At 47.7% G+C, this 15,295-nt stretch overlaps 10 non-coding genes across 10 annotated transcripts; all 10 read left to right on the top strand.

Moving 5' to 3' along the window:
- The first annotated feature begins 119 nt into the window (after window positions 1–119).
- Window positions 120–310, top strand: LOC142729270 (U2 spliceosomal RNA). The gene has a single exon (XR_012878105.1). It is a non-coding gene; the product is annotated as a U2 spliceosomal RNA (small nuclear RNA).
- A 1,282-nt stretch (window positions 311–1,592) lies between these two features.
- On the top strand, window positions 1,593–1,783 carry LOC142729252 (U2 spliceosomal RNA). The gene has a single exon (XR_012878094.1). It is a non-coding gene; the product is annotated as a U2 spliceosomal RNA (small nuclear RNA).
- A 1,282-nt stretch (window positions 1,784–3,065) lies between these two features.
- LOC142729251 (U2 spliceosomal RNA) lies at window positions 3,066–3,256 on the top strand. Its single transcript, XR_012878093.1, has one exon. It is a non-coding gene; the product is annotated as a U2 spliceosomal RNA (small nuclear RNA).
- Window positions 3,257–4,542: 1,286 nt separating this feature from the next.
- Window positions 4,543–4,733, top strand: LOC142729250 (U2 spliceosomal RNA). Its single transcript, XR_012878092.1, has one exon. It is a non-coding gene; the product is annotated as a U2 spliceosomal RNA (small nuclear RNA).
- A 1,282-nt stretch (window positions 4,734–6,015) lies between these two features.
- Window positions 6,016–6,206, top strand: LOC142729249 (U2 spliceosomal RNA). Its single transcript, XR_012878091.1, has one exon. It is a non-coding gene; the product is annotated as a U2 spliceosomal RNA (small nuclear RNA).
- A 1,282-nt stretch (window positions 6,207–7,488) lies between these two features.
- On the top strand, window positions 7,489–7,679 carry LOC142729248 (U2 spliceosomal RNA). Its single transcript, XR_012878090.1, has one exon. It is a non-coding gene; the product is annotated as a U2 spliceosomal RNA (small nuclear RNA).
- A 1,282-nt stretch (window positions 7,680–8,961) lies between these two features.
- Window positions 8,962–9,152, top strand: LOC142729244 (U2 spliceosomal RNA). Its single transcript, XR_012878088.1, has one exon. It is a non-coding gene; the product is annotated as a U2 spliceosomal RNA (small nuclear RNA).
- Window positions 9,153–10,434: 1,282 nt separating this feature from the next.
- Window positions 10,435–10,625, top strand: LOC142729243 (U2 spliceosomal RNA). Its single transcript, XR_012878087.1, has one exon. It is a non-coding gene; the product is annotated as a U2 spliceosomal RNA (small nuclear RNA).
- A 1,282-nt stretch (window positions 10,626–11,907) lies between these two features.
- On the top strand, window positions 11,908–12,098 carry LOC142729242 (U2 spliceosomal RNA). The gene has a single exon (XR_012878086.1). It is a non-coding gene; the product is annotated as a U2 spliceosomal RNA (small nuclear RNA).
- Window positions 12,099–13,380: 1,282 nt separating this feature from the next.
- On the top strand, window positions 13,381–13,571 carry LOC142729241 (U2 spliceosomal RNA). The gene has a single exon (XR_012878085.1). It is a non-coding gene; the product is annotated as a U2 spliceosomal RNA (small nuclear RNA).
- Window positions 13,572–15,295: the final 1,724 nt, after the last annotated feature.

The raw sequence follows: 15,295 nt of genomic DNA, 5'->3' as shown, positions 1-15,295 counted from the left end.
ATATGTTAGGAACTATTGCTGTTAAAAAAGGAATGTTTTTTTGATTTCTTAAAAGGAAAAAAGGAAAGAGGAAAACAAAAGTTAATTATACGTTTTCAGTTTTCATTGTGATGATCTAAGTCTTTTTTATTTTGAAAAAAAAAAAAAAAAAAAAAAATCTGTTCTTATCAGTTTAATATCTGATACGTCCCCTATCTGGGGACCATATATTAAATGGATTTTTAGAACAGGGAGATGGAAATAGAGCTTGCTCTGTCCACTCCACGCATTGACCTGGTATTGCAGTATTTCCAGGACCGGTGCACCCTTCCCTTATGTGTTGACTAAAATCAGATTCCAAAAGTGTTTTTTCTCTTTGCCATTGTTTCTGTCTTTCTGAAGGGATCTCCCCTTTTAATCCCATTATTTCAACACCTGTTGGACAATGCATTTGTACAGTCATGTGTGATAATGAGCTCATTTATTAAATGCAATTAATGAATACATTGCCACCTCTTGTTGTGTGTGTGTGTGTGTGTGTCTTCTGTGTTTCTGTGTTTCCGGCATTTCACATTGGAACAGCTCATTCACCTTCCTTGTCTTCTCTCCGCCCTCCCTCCCTCCCTCCTAGGTAAGTTAAAGAGCTGCACCTGAGCCAGCCACTGATTGATGCAGCACCACAGTCAAATAGTGGAGTGGAGTGGAGTAGGGGAACAGCAAACAGCCATTAAAGCAGCCAGCCGCCTACCCGCCACAATGGACCTACCTGTGTACACTAGGTGGATGTGATGGAATGTACTGTCGTCCCTACATTTCAAGAAGAAGTAAGAATTGCAGTTGCAACAAACCCTTGCTTGCCTACAAAGAGAGCAGCAATTTGGATTTGTTACTATGTTACCTGGAAGAATAACAAACTGTGCAAGGATGGAGGTTGTAGGAGCAAAGAGAAGTTGTCTGTAAAGTTGGTGGATGCCTATTTTCCATTTTGCAGTCCCTTGTCTCCCTCTTGTGGCCTCCTGGAGGCAAATAAATGTGCAAAAAAAAGACAGCCTGGCGGCCGGCTGTTGCAGTGTTGCCCTCTCAGGCAACACTGAGTGACTGACTGAGCCTCACAGTCTTATATAAAGTTCAGACGGAACTTTGCACGTGTCATAGTGGAGCCCTCAGGATTCCAGAGCCAGCTTTCTGACATCATAATGGGGCCTGCCTCAGAGATAAAAGCCTGGGCCCAGGCAGTGTTGTTCAGTGCTGCTCAGCAGGCAGCACAGGACTGGATTAAAGCTGATACAAGGTGTGAAGGAACAAGGGGTGGCTGTGGGCATGCACTTGCTGCCGCTGCCAGTGTTTATCTGCATGGCAGGAGGGCATTTGGGCGTTGCCAGGAAGGCGTTTTTATGTAGATTCCTCCTCTTTCAGCACTGCATTGTGGTGCAAGCAAAAGAAGCAAATCCTGTCTGGCTTCCTCTCCGGCCTTTATTCACCTCCCGCTTAGTAGCTGTAAATGTGTGTGAGCCTGCAGGGCCCCATGGAATTGCCTAGGAGTAGGCTGAATCGCTGCAAGGGGTGAACAGCAGTATGGGACAGGCTCGGGCAAGGCAAGGGCCGCTCGGGTTATCGCTTCTCGGCCTTTTGGCTAAGATCAAGTGTAGTATCTGTTCTTATCAGTTTAATATCTGATACGTCCCCTATCTGGGGACCATATATTAAATGGATTTTTAGAACAGGGAGATGGAAATAGAGCTTGCTCTGTCCACTCCACGCATTGACCTGGTATTGCAGTATTTCCAGGACCGGTGCACCCTTCCCTTATGTGTTGACTAAAATCAGATTCCAAAAGTGTTTTTTCTCTTTGCCATTGTTTCTGTCTTTCTGAAGGGATCTCCCCTTTTAATCCCATTATTTCAACACCTGTTGGACAATGCATTTGTACAGTCATGTGTGATAATGAGCTCATTTATTAAATGCAATTAATGAATACATTGCCACCTCTTGTTGTGTGTGTGTGTGTGTGTGTCTTCTGTGTTTCTGTGTTTCCGGCATTTCACATTGGAACAGCTCATTCACCTTCCTTGTCTTCTCTCCGCCCTCCCTCCCTCCCTCCTAGGTAAGTTAAAGAGCTGCACCTGAGCCAGCCACTGATTGATGCAGCACCACAGTCAAATAGTGGAGTGGAGTGGAGTAGGGGAACAGCAAACAGCCATTAAAGCAGCCAGCCGCCTACCCGCCACAATGGACCTACCTGTGTACACTAGGTGGATGTGATGGAATGTACTGTCGTCCCTACATTTCAAGAAGAAGTAAGAATTGCAGTTGCAACAAACCCTTGCTTGCCTACAAAGAGAGCAGCAATTTGGATTTGTTACTATGTTACCTGGAAGAATAACAAACTGTGCAAGGATGGAGGTTGTAGGAGCAAAGAGAAGTTGTCTGTAAAGTTGGTGGATGCCTATTTTCCATTTTGCAGTCCCTTGTCTCCCTCTTGTGGCCTCCTGGAGGCAAATAAATGTGCAAAAAAAAGACAGCCTGGCGGCCGGCTGTTGCAGTGTTGCCCTCTCAGGCAACACTGAGTGACTGACTGAGCCTCACAGTCTTATATAAAGTTCAGACGGAACTTTGCACGTGTCATAGTGGAGCCCTCAGGATTCCAGAGCCAGCTTTCTGACATCATAATGGGGCCTGCCTCAGAGATAAAAGCCTGGGCCCAGGCAGTGTTGTTCAGTGCTGCTCAGCAGGCAGCACAGGACTGGATTAAAGCTGATACAAGGTGTGAAGGAACAAGGGGTGGCTGTGGGCATGCACTTGCTGCCGCTGCCAGTGTTTATCTGCATGGCAGGAGGGCATTTGGGCGTTGCCAGGAAGGCGTTTTTATGTAGATTCCTCCTCTTTCAGCACTGCATTGTGGTGCAAGCAAAAGAAGCAAATCCTGTCTGGCTTCCTCTCCGGCCTTTATTCACCTCCCGCTTAGTAGCTGTAAATGTGTGTGAGCCTGCAGGGCCCCATGGAATTGCCTAGGAGTAGGCTGAATCGCTGCAAGGGGTGAACAGCAGTATGGGACAGGCTCGGGCAAGGCAAGGGCCGCTCGGGTTATCGCTTCTCGGCCTTTTGGCTAAGATCAAGTGTAGTATCTGTTCTTATCAGTTTAATATCTGATACGTCCCCTATCTGGGGACCATATATTAAATGGATTTTTAGAACAGGGAGATGGAAATAGAGCTTGCTCTGTCCACTCCACGCATTGACCTGGTATTGCAGTATTTCCAGGACCGGTGCACCCTTCCCTTATGTGTTGACTAAAATCAGATTCCAAAAGTGTTTTTTCTCTTTGCCATTGTTTCTGTCTTTCTGAAGGGATCTCCCCTTTTAATCCCATTATTTCAACACCTGTTGGACAATGCATTTGTACAGTCATGTGTGATAATGAGCTCATTTATTAAATGCAATTAATGAATACATTGCCACCTCTTGTTGTGTGTGTGTGTGTGTGTGTGTGTCTTCTGTGTTTCTGTGTTTCCGGCATTTCACATTGGAACAGCTCATTCACCTTCCTTGTCTTCTCTCCGCCCTCCCTCCCTCCCTCCTAGGTAAGTTAAAGAGCTGCACCTGAGCCAGCCACTGATTGATGCAGCACCACAGTCAAATAGTGGAGTGGAGTGGAGTAGGGGAACAGCAAACAGCCATTAAAGCAGCCAGCCGCCTACCCGCCACAATGGACCTACCTGTGTACACTAGGTGGATGTGATGGAATGTACTGTCGTCCCTACATTTCAAGAAGAAGTAAGAATTGCAGTTGCAACAAACCCTTGCTTGCCTACAAAGAGAGCAGCAATTTGGATTTGTTACTATGTTACCTGGAAGAATAACAAACTGTGCAAGGATGGAGGTTGTAGGAGCAAAGAGAAGTTGTCTGTAAAGTTGGTGGATGCCTATTTTCCATTTTGCAGTCCCTTGTCTCCCTCTTGTGGCCTCCTGGAGGCAAATAAATGTGCAAAAAAAAGACAGCCTGGCGGCCGGCTGTTGCAGTGTTGCCCTCTCAGGCAACACTGAGTGACTGACTGAGCCTCACAGTCTTATATAAAGTTCAGACGGAACTTTGCACGTGTCATAGTGGAGCCCTCAGGATTCCAGAGCCAGCTTTCTGACATCATAATGGGGCCTGCCTCAGAGATAAAAGCCTGGGCCCAGGCAGTGTTGTTCAGTGCTGCTCAGCAGGCAGCACAGGACTGGATTAAAGCTGATACAAGGTGTGAAGGAACAAGGGGTGGCTGTGGGCATGCACTTGCTGCCGCTGCCAGTGTTTATCTGCATGGCAGGAGGGCATTTGGGCGTTGCCAGGAAGGCGTTTTTATGTAGATTCCTCCTCTTTCAGCACTGCATTGTGGTGCAAGCAAAAGAAGCAAATCCTGTCTGGCTTCCTCTCCGGCCTTTATTCACCTCCCGCTTAGTAGCTGTAAATGTGTGTGAGCCTGCAGGGCCCCATGGAATTGCCTAGGAGTAGGCTGAATCGCTGCAAGGGGTGAACAGCAGTATGGGACAGGCTCGGGCAAGGCAAGGGCCGCTCGGGTTATCGCTTCTCGGCCTTTTGGCTAAGATCAAGTGTAGTATCTGTTCTTATCAGTTTAATATCTGATACGTCCCCTATCTGGGGACCATATATTAAATGGATTTTTAGAACAGGGAGATGGAAATAGAGCTTGCTCTGTCCACTCCACGCATTGACCTGGTATTGCAGTATTTCCAGGACCGGTGCACCCTTCCCTTATGTGTTGACTAAAATCAGATTCCAAAAGTGTTTTTTCTCTTTGCCATTGTTTCTGTCTTTCTGAAGGGATCTCCCCTTTTAATCCCATTATTTCAACACCTGTTGGACAATGCATTTGTACAGTCATGTGTGATAATGAGCTCATTTATTAAATGCAATTAATGAATACATTGCCACCTCTTGTTGTGTGTGTGTGTGTGTGTGTCTTCTGTGTTTCTGTGTTTCCGGCATTTCACATTGGAACAGCTCATTCACCTTCCTTGTCTTCTCTCCGCCCTCCCTCCCTCCCTCCTAGGTAAGTTAAAGAGCTGCACCTGAGCCAGCCACTGATTGATGCAGCACCACAGTCAAATAGTGGAGTGGAGTGGAGTAGGGGAACAGCAAACAGCCATTAAAGCAGCCAGCCGCCTACCCGCCACAATGGACCTACCTGTGTACACTAGGTGGATGTGATGGAATGTACTGTCGTCCCTACATTTCAAGAAGAAGTAAGAATTGCAGTTGCAACAAACCCTTGCTTGCCTACAAAGAGAGCAGCAATTTGGATTTGTTACTATGTTACCTGGAAGAATAACAAACTGTGCAAGGATGGAGGTTGTAGGAGCAAAGAGAAGTTGTCTGTAAAGTTGGTGGATGCCTATTTTCCATTTTGCAGTCCCTTGTCTCCCTCTTGTGGCCTCCTGGAGGCAAATAAATGTGCAAAAAAAAGACAGCCTGGCGGCCGGCTGTTGCAGTGTTGCCCTCTCAGGCAACACTGAGTGACTGACTGAGCCTCACAGTCTTATATAAAGTTCAGACGGAACTTTGCACGTGTCATAGTGGAGCCCTCAGGATTCCAGAGCCAGCTTTCTGACATCATAATGGGGCCTGCCTCAGAGATAAAAGCCTGGGCCCAGGCAGTGTTGTTCAGTGCTGCTCAGCAGGCAGCACAGGACTGGATTAAAGCTGATACAAGGTGTGAAGGAACAAGGGGTGGCTGTGGGCATGCACTTGCTGCCGCTGCCAGTGTTTATCTGCATGGCAGGAGGGCATTTGGGCGTTGCCAGGAAGGCGTTTTTATGTAGATTCCTCCTCTTTCAGCACTGCATTGTGGTGCAAGCAAAAGAAGCAAATCCTGTCTGGCTTCCTCTCCGGCCTTTATTCACCTCCCGCTTAGTAGCTGTAAATGTGTGTGAGCCTGCAGGGCCCCATGGAATTGCCTAGGAGTAGGCTGAATCGCTGCAAGGGGTGAACAGCAGTATGGGACAGGCTCGGGCAAGGCAAGGGCCGCTCGGGTTATCGCTTCTCGGCCTTTTGGCTAAGATCAAGTGTAGTATCTGTTCTTATCAGTTTAATATCTGATACGTCCCCTATCTGGGGACCATATATTAAATGGATTTTTAGAACAGGGAGATGGAAATAGAGCTTGCTCTGTCCACTCCACGCATTGACCTGGTATTGCAGTATTTCCAGGACCGGTGCACCCTTCCCTTATGTGTTGACTAAAATCAGATTCCAAAAGTGTTTTTTCTCTTTGCCATTGTTTCTGTCTTTCTGAAGGGATCTCCCCTTTTAATCCCATTATTTCAACACCTGTTGGACAATGCATTTGTACAGTCATGTGTGATAATGAGCTCATTTATTAAATGCAATTAATGAATACATTGCCACCTCTTGTTGTGTGTGTGTGTGTGTGTGTCTTCTGTGTTTCTGTGTTTCCGGCATTTCACATTGGAACAGCTCATTCACCTTCCTTGTCTTCTCTCCGCCCTCCCTCCCTCCCTCCTAGGTAAGTTAAAGAGCTGCACCTGAGCCAGCCACTGATTGATGCAGCACCACAGTCAAATAGTGGAGTGGAGTGGAGTAGGGGAACAGCAAACAGCCATTAAAGCAGCCAGCCGCCTACCCGCCACAATGGACCTACCTGTGTACACTAGGTGGATGTGATGGAATGTACTGTCGTCCCTACATTTCAAGAAGAAGTAAGAATTGCAGTTGCAACAAACCCTTGCTTGCCTACAAAGAGAGCAGCAATTTGGATTTGTTACTATGTTACCTGGAAGAATAACAAACTGTGCAAGGATGGAGGTTGTAGGAGCAAAGAGAAGTTGTCTGTAAAGTTGGTGGATGCCTATTTTCCATTTTGCAGTCCCTTGTCTCCCTCTTGTGGCCTCCTGGAGGCAAATAAATGTGCAAAAAAAAGACAGCCTGGCGGCCGGCTGTTGCAGTGTTGCCCTCTCAGGCAACACTGAGTGACTGACTGAGCCTCACAGTCTTATATAAAGTTCAGACGGAACTTTGCACGTGTCATAGTGGAGCCCTCAGGATTCCAGAGCCAGCTTTCTGACATCATAATGGGGCCTGCCTCAGAGATAAAAGCCTGGGCCCAGGCAGTGTTGTTCAGTGCTGCTCAGCAGGCAGCACAGGACTGGATTAAAGCTGATACAAGGTGTGAAGGAACAAGGGGTGGCTGTGGGCATGCACTTGCTGCCGCTGCCAGTGTTTATCTGCATGGCAGGAGGGCATTTGGGCGTTGCCAGGAAGGCGTTTTTATGTAGATTCCTCCTCTTTCAGCACTGCATTGTGGTGCAAGCAAAAGAAGCAAATCCTGTCTGGCTTCCTCTCCGGCCTTTATTCACCTCCCGCTTAGTAGCTGTAAATGTGTGTGAGCCTGCAGGGCCCCATGGAATTGCCTAGGAGTAGGCTGAATCGCTGCAAGGGGTGAACAGCAGTATGGGACAGGCTCGGGCAAGGCAAGGGCCGCTCGGGTTATCGCTTCTCGGCCTTTTGGCTAAGATCAAGTGTAGTATCTGTTCTTATCAGTTTAATATCTGATACGTCCCCTATCTGGGGACCATATATTAAATGGATTTTTAGAACAGGGAGATGGAAATAGAGCTTGCTCTGTCCACTCCACGCATTGACCTGGTATTGCAGTATTTCCAGGACCGGTGCACCCTTCCCTTATGTGTTGACTAAAATCAGATTCCAAAAGTGTTTTTTCTCTTTGCCATTGTTTCTGTCTTTCTGAAGGGATCTCCCCTTTTAATCCCATTATTTCAACACCTGTTGGACAATGCATTTGTACAGTCATGTGTGATAATGAGCTCATTTATTAAATGCAATTAATGAATACATTGCCACCTCTTGTTGTGTGTGTGTGTGTGTGTGTCTTCTGTGTTTCTGTGTTTCCGGCATTTCACATTGGAACAGCTCATTCACCTTCCTTGTCTTCTCTCCGCCCTCCCTCCCTCCCTCCTAGGTAAGTTAAAGAGCTGCACCTGAGCCAGCCACTGATTGATGCAGCACCACAGTCAAATAGTGGAGTGGAGTGGAGTAGGGGAACAGCAAACAGCCATTAAAGCAGCCAGCCGCCTACCCGCCACAATGGACCTACCTGTGTACACTAGGTGGATGTGATGGAATGTACTGTCGTCCCTACATTTCAAGAAGAAGTAAGAATTGCAGTTGCAACAAACCCTTGCTTGCCTACAAAGAGAGCAGCAATTTGGATTTGTTACTATGTTACCTGGAAGAATAACAAACTGTGCAAGGATGGAGGTTGTAGGAGCAAAGAGAAGTTGTCTGTAAAGTTGGTGGATGCCTATTTTCCATTTTGCAGTCCCTTGTCTCCCTCTTGTGGCCTCCTGGAGGCAAATAAATGTGCAAAAAAAAGACAGCCTGGCGGCCGGCTGTTGCAGTGTTGCCCTCTCAGGCAACACTGAGTGACTGACTGAGCCTCACAGTCTTATATAAAGTTCAGACGGAACTTTGCACGTGTCATAGTGGAGCCCTCAGGATTCCAGAGCCAGCTTTCTGACATCATAATGGGGCCTGCCTCAGAGATAAAAGCCTGGGCCCAGGCAGTGTTGTTCAGTGCTGCTCAGCAGGCAGCACAGGACTGGATTAAAGCTGATACAAGGTGTGAAGGAACAAGGGGTGGCTGTGGGCATGCACTTGCTGCCGCTGCCAGTGTTTATCTGCATGGCAGGAGGGCATTTGGGCGTTGCCAGGAAGGCGTTTTTATGTAGATTCCTCCTCTTTCAGCACTGCATTGTGGTGCAAGCAAAAGAAGCAAATCCTGTCTGGCTTCCTCTCCGGCCTTTATTCACCTCCCGCTTAGTAGCTGTAAATGTGTGTGAGCCTGCAGGGCCCCATGGAATTGCCTAGGAGTAGGCTGAATCGCTGCAAGGGGTGAACAGCAGTATGGGACAGGCTCGGGCAAGGCAAGGGCCGCTCGGGTTATCGCTTCTCGGCCTTTTGGCTAAGATCAAGTGTAGTATCTGTTCTTATCAGTTTAATATCTGATACGTCCCCTATCTGGGGACCATATATTAAATGGATTTTTAGAACAGGGAGATGGAAATAGAGCTTGCTCTGTCCACTCCACGCATTGACCTGGTATTGCAGTATTTCCAGGACCGGTGCACCCTTCCCTTATGTGTTGACTAAAATCAGATTCCAAAAGTGTTTTTTCTCTTTGCCATTGTTTCTGTCTTTCTGAAGGGATCTCCCCTTTTAATCCCATTATTTCAACACCTGTTGGACAATGCATTTGTACAGTCATGTGTGATAATGAGCTCATTTATTAAATGCAATTAATGAATACATTGCCACCTCTTGTTGTGTGTGTGTGTGTGTGTGTCTTCTGTGTTTCTGTGTTTCCGGCATTTCACATTGGAACAGCTCATTCACCTTCCTTGTCTTCTCTCCGCCCTCCCTCCCTCCCTCCTAGGTAAGTTAAAGAGCTGCACCTGAGCCAGCCACTGATTGATGCAGCACCACAGTCAAATAGTGGAGTGGAGTGGAGTAGGGGAACAGCAAACAGCCATTAAAGCAGCCAGCCGCCTACCCGCCACAATGGACCTACCTGTGTACACTAGGTGGATGTGATGGAATGTACTGTCGTCCCTACATTTCAAGAAGAAGTAAGAATTGCAGTTGCAACAAACCCTTGCTTGCCTACAAAGAGAGCAGCAATTTGGATTTGTTACTATGTTACCTGGAAGAATAACAAACTGTGCAAGGATGGAGGTTGTAGGAGCAAAGAGAAGTTGTCTGTAAAGTTGGTGGATGCCTATTTTCCATTTTGCAGTCCCTTGTCTCCCTCTTGTGGCCTCCTGGAGGCAAATAAATGTGCAAAAAAAAGACAGCCTGGCGGCCGGCTGTTGCAGTGTTGCCCTCTCAGGCAACACTGAGTGACTGACTGAGCCTCACAGTCTTATATAAAGTTCAGACGGAACTTTGCACGTGTCATAGTGGAGCCCTCAGGATTCCAGAGCCAGCTTTCTGACATCATAATGGGGCCTGCCTCAGAGATAAAAGCCTGGGCCCAGGCAGTGTTGTTCAGTGCTGCTCAGCAGGCAGCACAGGACTGGATTAAAGCTGATACAAGGTGTGAAGGAACAAGGGGTGGCTGTGGGCATGCACTTGCTGCCGCTGCCAGTGTTTATCTGCATGGCAGGAGGGCATTTGGGCGTTGCCAGGAAGGCGTTTTTATGTAGATTCCTCCTCTTTCAGCACTGCATTGTGGTGCAAGCAAAAGAAGCAAATCCTGTCTGGCTTCCTCTCCGGCCTTTATTCACCTCCCGCTTAGTAGCTGTAAATGTGTGTGAGCCTGCAGGGCCCCATGGAATTGCCTAGGAGTAGGCTGAATCGCTGCAAGGGGTGAACAGCAGTATGGGACAGGCTCGGGCAAGGCAAGGGCCGCTCGGGTTATCGCTTCTCGGCCTTTTGGCTAAGATCAAGTGTAGTATCTGTTCTTATCAGTTTAATATCTGATACGTCCCCTATCTGGGGACCATATATTAAATGGATTTTTAGAACAGGGAGATGGAAATAGAGCTTGCTCTGTCCACTCCACGCATTGACCTGGTATTGCAGTATTTCCAGGACCGGTGCACCCTTCCCTTATGTGTTGACTAAAATCAGATTCCAAAAGTGTTTTTTCTCTTTGCCATTGTTTCTGTCTTTCTGAAGGGATCTCCCCTTTTAATCCCATTATTTCAACACCTGTTGGACAATGCATTTGTACAGTCATGTGTGATAATGAGCTCATTTATTAAATGCAATTAATGAATACATTGCCACCTCTTGTTGTGTGTGTGTGTGTGTGTGTCTTCTGTGTTTCTGTGTTTCCGGCATTTCACATTGGAACAGCTCATTCACCTTCCTTGTCTTCTCTCCGCCCTCCCTCCCTCCCTCCTAGGTAAGTTAAAGAGCTGCACCTGAGCCAGCCACTGATTGATGCAGCACCACAGTCAAATAGTGGAGTGGAGTGGAGTAGGGGAACAGCAAACAGCCATTAAAGCAGCCAGCCGCCTACCCGCCACAATGGACCTACCTGTGTACACTAGGTGGATGTGATGGAATGTACTGTCGTCCCTACATTTCAAGAAGAAGTAAGAATTGCAGTTGCAACAAACCCTTGCTTGCCTACAAAGAGAGCAGCAATTTGGATTTGTTACTATGTTACCTGGAAGAATAACAAACTGTGCAAGGATGGAGGTTGTAGGAGCAAAGAGAAGTTGTCTGTAAAGTTGGTGGATGCCTATTTTCCATTTTGCAGTCCCTTGTCTCCCTCTTGTGGCCTCCTGGAGGCAAATAAATGTGCAAAAAAAAGACAGCCTGGCGGCCGGCTGTTGCAGTGTTGCCCTCTCAGGCAACACTGAGTGACTGACTGAGCCTCACAGTCTTATATAAAGTTCAGACGGAACTTTGCACGTGTCATAGTGGAGCCCTCAGGATTCCAGAGCCAGCTTTCTGACATCATAATGGGGCCTGCCTCAGAGATAAAAGCCTGGGCCCAGGCAGTGTTGTTCAGTGCTGCTCAGCAGGCAGCACAGGACTGGATTAAAGCTGATACAAGGTGTGAAGGAACAAGGGGTGGCTGTGGGCATGCACTTGCTGCCGCTGCCAGTGTTTATCTGCATGGCAGGAGGGCATTTGGGCGTTGCCAGGAAGGCGTTTTTATGTAGATTCCTCCTCTTTCAGCACTGCATTGTGGTGCAAGCAAAAGAAGCAAATCCTGTCTGGCTTCCTCTCCGGCCTTTATTCACCTCCCGCTTAGTAGCTGTAAATGTGTGTGAGCCTGCAGGGCCCCATGGAATTGCCTAGGAGTAGGCTGAATCGCTGCAAGGGGTGAACAGCAGTATGGGACAGGCTCGGGCAAGGCAAGGGCCGCTCGGGTTATCGCTTCTCGGCCTTTTGGCTAAGATCAAGTGTAGTATCTGTTCTTATCAGTTTAATATCTGATACGTCCCCTATCTGGGGACCATATATTAAATGGATTTTTAGAACAGGGAGATGGAAATAGAGCTTGCTCTGTCCACTCCACGCATTGACCTGGTATTGCAGTATTTCCAGGACCGGTGCACCCTTCCCTTATGTGTTGACTAAAATCAGATTCCAAAAGTGTTTTTTCTCTTTGCCATTGTTTCTGTCTTTCTGAAGGGATCTCCCCTTTTAATCCCATTATTTCAACACCTGTTGGACAATGCATTTGTACAGTCATGTGTGATAATGAGCTCATTTATTAAATGCAATTAATGAATACATTGCCACCTCTTGTTGTGTGTGTGTGTGTGTGTGTCTTCTGTGTTTCTGTGTTTCCGGCATTTCACATTGGAACAGCTCATTCACCTTCCTTGTCTTCTCTCCGCCCTCCCTCCCTCCCTCCTAGGTAAGTTAAAGAGCTGCACCTGAGCCAGCCACTGATTGATGCAGCACCACAGTCAAATAGTGGAGTGGAGTGGAGTAGGGGAACAGCAAACAGCCATTAAAGCAGCCAGCCGCCTACCCGCCACAATGGACCTACCTGTGTACACTAGGTGGATGTGATGGAATGTACTGTCGTCCCTACATTTCAAGAAGAAGTAAGAATTGCAGTTGCAACAAACCCTTGCTTGCCTACAAAGAGAGCAGCAATTTGGATTTGTTACTATGTTACCTGGAAGAATAACAAACTGTGCAAGGATGGAGGTTGTAGGAGCAAAGAGAAGTTGTCTGTAAAGTTGGTGGATGCCTATTTTCCATTTTGCAGTCCCTTGTCTCCCTCTTGTGGCCTCCTGGAGGCAAATAAATGTGCAAAAAAAAGACAGCCTGGCGGCCGGCTGTTGCAGTGTTGCCCTCTCAGGCAACACTGAGTGACTGACTGAGCCTCACAGTCTTATATAAAGTTCAGACGGAACTTTGCACGTGTCATAGTGGAGCCCTCAGGATTCCAGAGCCAGCTTTCTGACATCATAATGGGGCCTGCCTCAGAGATAAAAGCCTGGGCCCAGGCAGTGTTGTTCAGTGCTGCTCAGCAGGCAGCACAGGACTGGATTAAAGCTGATACAAGGTGTGAAGGAACAAGGGGTGGCTGTGGGCATGCACTTGCTGCCGCTGCCAGTGTTTATCTGCATGGCAGGAGGGCATTTGGGCGTTGCCAGGAAGGCGTTTTTATGTAGATTCCTCCTCTTTCAGCACTGCATTGTGGTGCAAGCAAAAGAAGCAAATCCTGTCTGGCTTCCTCTCCGGCCTTTATTCACCTCCCGCTTAGTAGCTGTAAATGTGTGTGAGCCTGCAGGGCCCCATGGAATTGCCTAGGAGTAGGCTGAATCGCTGCAAGGGGTGAACAGCAGTATGGGACAGGCTCGGGCAAGGCAAGGGCCGCTCGGGTTATCGCTTCTCGGCCTTTTGGCTAAGATCAAGTGTAGTATCTGTTCTTATCAGTTTAATATCTGATACGTCCCCTATCTGGGGACCATATATTAAATGGATTTTTAGAACAGGGAGATGGAAATAGAGCTTGCTCTGTCCACTCCACGCATTGACCTGGTATTGCAGTATTTCCAGGACCGGTGCACCCTTCCCTTATGTGTTGACTAAAATCAGATTCCAAAAGTGTTTTTTCTCTTTGCCATTGTTTCTGTCTTTCTGAAGGGATCTCCCCTTTTAATCCCATTATTTCAACACCTGTTGGACAATGCATTTGTACAGTCATGTGTGATAATGAGCTCATTTATTAAATGCAATTAATGAATACATTGCCACCTCTTGTTGTGTGTGTGTGTGTGTGTGTCTTCTGTGTTTCTGTGTTTCCGGCATTTCACATTGGAACAGCTCATTCACCTTCCTTGTCTTCTCTCCGCCCTCCCTCCCTCCCTCCTAGGTAAGTTAAAGAGCTGCACCTGAGCCAGCCACTGATTGATGCAGCACCACAGTCAAATAGTGGAGTGGAGTGGAGTAGGGGAACAGCAAACAGCCATTAAAGCAGCCAGCCGCCTACCCGCCACAATGGACCTACCTGTGTACACTAGGTGGATGTGATGGAATGTACTGTCGTCCCTACATTTCAAGAAGAAGTAAGAATTGCAGTTGCAACAAACCCTTGCTTGCCTACAAAGAGAGCAGCAATTTGGATTTGTTACTATGTTACCTGGAAGAATAACAAACTGTGCAAGGATGGAGGTTGTAGGAGCAAAGAGAAGTTGTCTGTAAAGTTGGTGGATGCCTATTTTCCATTTTGCAGTCCCTTGTCTCCCTCTTGTGGCCTCCTGGAGGCAAATAAATGTGCAAAAAAAAGACAGCCTGGCGGCCGGCTGTTGCAGTGTTGCCCTCTCAGGCAACACTGAGTGACTGACTGAGCCTCACAGTCTTATATAAAGTTCAGACGGAACTTTGCACGTGTCATAGTGGAGCCCTCAGGATTCCAGAGCCAGCTTTCTGACATCATAATGGGGCCTGCCTCAGAGATAAAAGCCTGGGCCCAGGCAGTGTTGTTCAGTGCTGCTCAGCAGGCAGCACAGGACTGGATTAAAGCTGATACAAGGTGTGAAGGAACAAGGGGTGGCTGTGGGCATGCACTTGCTGCCGCTGCCAGTGTTTATCTGCATGGCAGGAGGGCATTTGGGCGTTGCCAGGAAGGCGTTTTTATGTAGATTCCTCCTCTTTCAGCACTGCATTGTGGTGCAAGCAAAAGAAGCAAATCCTGTCTGGCTTCCTCTCCGGCCTTTATTCACCTCCCTCCCGCTTAGTAGCTGTAAATGTGTGTGAGCCTGCAGGGCCCCATGGAATTGCCTAGGAGTAGGCTGAATCGCTGCAAGGGGTGAACAGCAGTATGGGACAGGCTCGGGCAAGGCAAGGGCCGCTCGGGTTATCGCTTCTCGGCCTTTTGGCTTCGATCTGTAGTGGGTTGAAGTCAGAGGGCAAGGTGCACTGGTGGAAACCTACCTGCTCGGCCTTTTCGGTTTTCGGACCGAACTGCTGCTATTGAGGGGTGGCTGAAAGCTGGTGTGCCTTTTTCTTTGGAGGATCTGGAACCTATTCGTGGAGGGATTCTTTCGCTGGACGTGTGGATTTCGTGTTTTCCATTGGAATCAGGAGGCGATCGAGCTCTTTTCAAGGGCTTTTTTTCGTGCTGTGGAGGAAGAAGAAATTCGTTGGAATATGGCTTATGGAAGGAGAACACCAGGAGAATGGCGAGGATTTCAGGATAATCGGCCTGACTTCTTTGATGATAAGTATGGCTTAAAGGATACTATTCGGTTCTTCGTGTCCCCAGAAGTCCGACAAGAAAAAAATCTAAGGTACCTT

This window comes from Rhinoderma darwinii, unplaced genomic scaffold, assembly GCF_050947455.1.
Source record: "Rhinoderma darwinii isolate aRhiDar2 unplaced genomic scaffold, aRhiDar2.hap1 Scaffold_716, whole genome shotgun sequence".
In the NCBI taxonomy this organism is placed as follows: domain Eukaryota; kingdom Metazoa; phylum Chordata; class Amphibia; order Anura; family Rhinodermatidae; genus Rhinoderma; species Rhinoderma darwinii.
This window is presented reverse-complemented; position numbering and strand designations above follow the sequence as displayed.